At 34.2% G+C, this 4,416-nt stretch overlaps 1 non-coding gene across 1 annotated transcript; it reads right to left on the bottom strand.

The window, feature by feature from the left end:
• Positions 1–451: 451 nt before the first annotated feature.
• LOC121203798 (small nucleolar RNA R71) lies at positions 452–558 on the bottom strand. Its single transcript, XR_005898735.1, has one exon. It is a non-coding gene; the product is annotated as a small nucleolar RNA R71 (small nucleolar RNA).
• Between the last annotated feature and the right edge of the window lie 3,858 nt (positions 559–4,416).

Raw genomic sequence — 4,416 nt, 5'->3', positions numbered from 1 at the left:
GATTGGAAATGATCCAGGTAGAGAAGATCCATTACATCCGAATGGTAGGGACACTGGTATTCCTTGTGTGATAGATGATAAAGACAGACCCATTAGAGAACATCTAGTGCCAATCTCGGATGATTTGAATCTAGGGATTGTCAGGCCACATATTTAAGCTCAGCATTTCGAGTTGAAACTAGTGATGTTTCAAATGCTACAAACAGTAGGACAGTTTAGTGGATTACTTACTGAAGATCCACGACTGCATTTAAGACTCTTTTTGGAGGTCTATGATTCATTCAGGAAATAGGGTGCTCTTAAAGATGCCCTAAGACTCAAGCTATTTCATTACTCATTGCGAGATTGTGCCAAAGCATGGTTGAATACTTTTCCATTAGGAACGGTGGCATCTTGGAATGAACTTTGTCAGAGGTTTTTGTTGCGATACAACCCTTCAAACATGAATTCCAAATTGAAGAATGATATTACATATTTTTGGTAATCTAAGGATGAGACATTGTATAAAGCTTGGGAATGATTCAAGGAATTAATTAGAAAATGCCCGATGCATGGTTTCCAACACTGGACATAGATGGAATTTTTTTACAATGGACTGAATACACATCCACGAATGGTAGTTAATGCATCTTCCAATGGGACTTTACTAGATAAATCATATATTGAGGCATATGAAATTCTGGAAAGGACATCTAACAATGATTAGTTGCTGGAGCTATGGAGCTTGATGTGATCGCATCATTAACTACTCAGGTATCATCCCTTACTAATATGATTAAAGCATTGAAGAGACCAACTGTAGTTCAGGAAACAAAAGCAGAAAAATTAACATGTGTTTAATATGGGTAAGATCATGTTCTTGATGAATGCCCATCGAACCTAGCTTCAGTTGTAACACCCCTTACCCGTATCCGACGCATGGACAGGGTTTGAGGTGTTACCGAACTTAAACATAAACATTCATACGAAATCGAGCCATAAAATTTGGACCTTATACAATCACATCCATATCGTCCCTTATACAGGGCCACGAGGCCCAAAACATATGTTGGGAGTGGTTCGAGACTAAACCGAAAACTTTTGGAACTTTTACTACACTTAGAAAATTTTTGTACTTTGGAGAGTCACATGCCCGTGTGGGTAGGCCGTGTGGTCATGCACACGCTCGTGTTTCTTGGGAAACGCCCGTGTCATCAGCTTGTGTAACTCTCTGTTTATGATATCATGCACAATTTGGGGTCACACGGCCAAGTCACATGCCCGTGTCTCAAGGTTGTGTCTTTCACACAGCTGAGACACACGGCCATGTCTCTGCCCATGTGGCCAAGGAAATGGCTATTTACCAAACCATTTGCCACCCTCATTTGCACACTCACATACACACTTTCAATGGAACTTAAAATGGCACAATTAAGCTACCAACACAACCACAATCAAGGCTTAAACATATCAAAACAATTATTTACTATTCATAACAAAACTGTCCACTTGAGTCATAGTCACTAAATTATTAATATCTTGAGCTACATAACTCTAAACTAAGATCTGCTTGATTTTTCAAAAACTACACTCAAATATTTTCCAAGAATAAAATTTTAAAAATTTATGGTTTGGCCAATAAGTATAGTTAATTCTTCAAATTCATCCTTGTTCTGCTGTTTGACAATTTCGACCTTTCTTCACTAAAGATTAATTATCTCTTAGTACGGGATTCGAATGATGTTTTCATTTATTTCTATTGAAATTAGACTCATTAAAAAATTAGACATAAAAATTTAAATTCCCAATTGTTTTTATACAATTTTTAATGATTTTCCAAATCTAGAATAGGGGAACCCGAAATCATTCTGACCTTGTCTCCCTAAAATTCAAATATGTCATAAAATGAAATTATTTTTCGTACACCATTTCTTCTATGTAAACTAGACTCAATAATATTTAATTTCATATTTTATTCAACCTCTAATTCGGTTTCCAAAATTTTTGGTGATTTTTCAAAGTTGTACTACTGCTGCTGTCTAAAACTATTTTAATGCTAATTTTACTCTTTCATGATTCCCTTGTCTAACTTTCATTAACATACCATTATAAACCACATCACACAATGACATTGGCATAGGCATATGAGTAATTAATATGCTTGTAACCCATTAGCCAATATAATCCAATTGATATGGCTTCATACAAATCAAATTCTTATTCATTACAAGCCAATACATTTGGCCATATCATAATGACACATACACAAAATGACTAAGTCCCTATACCTGCCATAGACTCAAAGGTTTGCCTTCATTTACCCAACATGATACCTTGATAGTGTGATAGAATCTCCGATGATTTCCAACCCAAGCTAGCTAAATAAACCTATGAGAGGTGGGAAAGAAAAGGGGTTAAGCTATATAGCTTAGTAAGTCCGTATGAAAATAATAAGCGAATCATTTACATCCATTTACCAATTTCATCAATATGTTCTCGTGGTTACACATTAATCAATTGTAATACTCATATTTTAATCTATAAACATAAATTTATCCTGTCTAGACATTAGTCAAGCAAACATAAATTCTCATAATAAAACACTTCAACACTTGACAATTCATTTCAGCAATCATAATAAAAGTGCATATTAATTATATATATTCATATTTCCCAATTCATATAGCTTAACATCCTTCAATAGTCCAAAACTCTTAGCTATCCATACTTTCATATCCATTTTTATGAGGCTTTTAGGCCGGTCTTTCACTCTTTTTATTATTTATTGAATCACAACATTAAAAGAATAAACACATCGTGTCTTAATTCAATTTAGCCTAAAAGCCTTACACATAATTCTCAATCGAATTCACCATCATTCTCATAGACATAATTCATTCATTTGAATTCTTACCACATACTAAGCTTAATGCTCATGAGTTTTGACTACGTACATGTACTATCTCATAACATAACCATATACTTATTCTTCCCATTGACTTACCCCTCGGGTTTTCCATCAAGTTACTCGATAATTTACTCGTTGAACACTTGGAATACCATCGGATGAATCGAAATCTCACACCTAAGTGCCCCATATGTAGCCAACACTACCTCATATCAAATATCACATGTTGTTCACTTTCGAGCTACTCACGAGTCTGCTCACACAAGCTGTCGGTCAGGATGTAGCTACATAGGCTGCTCACACAAGCTATCAGGTATCCGCAACACATACTGGACTACCCAGCATCGGTAGAACATACAAGACTAGTACTCGGACCGCCATAACATGTGTCACATATATCATGAACTCAGACCACAACTCATGAGCTCAGATCACATAGTTCCTAGTGATATGTCACTCGTATCCTAAACTATTCCTAAGGTTCAAACAGGATTTACTTAATTACACGTCTTCGTTGAACTTGTCCAGAGGACCAATCATATAACTCATGATAATGATTAATCACATAATTCTTCATAATGATAATAATAAAGATAATCACATTTACACATGAAATTATAGCTCATGACAATGTCATCAAGTATCATAGACATATTTTAAATCATATCATTGCACAGTGTATCATAAAATCTCATGGTCATTTCCGTAATACCTTACTCCATAGCATTCGTATTTCATTTTAATAATAAGGCATTTATCGCAATTATATCAATTAAACATTTATACATGTACAATTAAATGCTTATTAAACATACAAACTTACCTCGATACCAAAAATGGTGAAAAAGACCTGTCAAATACGTGTTTTCCCCCGTTCTAGGTCCAAACCTCGTTTTCATTGATCTAAAATATCACATTTAGATTATTTATTAGTCACATTATTCATTATGACCCAAAAATCATATTATGGAAAAATTACTTTTTTACCCCTAAACTTTATCATATTTACACTTTTACCTCAAGGCTCGTAAAATGAAATTTATTCCATTTCTTTGTACTTTAAGCCTAGCCAAACCATTTTCATAACTATAACGGCCCACAATTCCACTAGAACACACTTTTACTACATATTTTATGACTTTTACAATTTAGACCTTTTAAGCATTTTCACCGAAAATCACTTAGCAAAAGTTGTTTCTCCAACGATAAACAAGCATAATCTACCATTAAACATCAAAATGTATAAATTTATAAAATGTTTCAGACCCTAGACCTTCATAACTCAAATAAATGGTAGAAATAGGTAGATCTTGTTACGAGGATTTCAAAAGCGTAAAAATCATTAAAAACGGGGCGAGAACTGACTTACAATCGAGCTTGGAAGCTTGGAAAACCTATCCATGGTTTCTTAATGTAGAATTTGACCAAAGAAGAAGATGGACAAGAAATTTTGGCTTTTATTTTATTTTTAATTCATTTTAATTACTAAATGACCAAAATGCCCCTAACTTAAAAATATTCTATTTCAC

This window comes from Gossypium hirsutum, chromosome A07 (assembly GCF_007990345.1).
Source record: "Gossypium hirsutum isolate 1008001.06 chromosome A07, Gossypium_hirsutum_v2.1, whole genome shotgun sequence".
Classification (NCBI taxonomy): domain Eukaryota; kingdom Viridiplantae; phylum Streptophyta; class Magnoliopsida; order Malvales; family Malvaceae; genus Gossypium; species Gossypium hirsutum.
The sequence above is the reverse complement of the archived record's forward strand: the minus strand, read 5'-3'. Positions and strand labels throughout refer to the sequence as shown.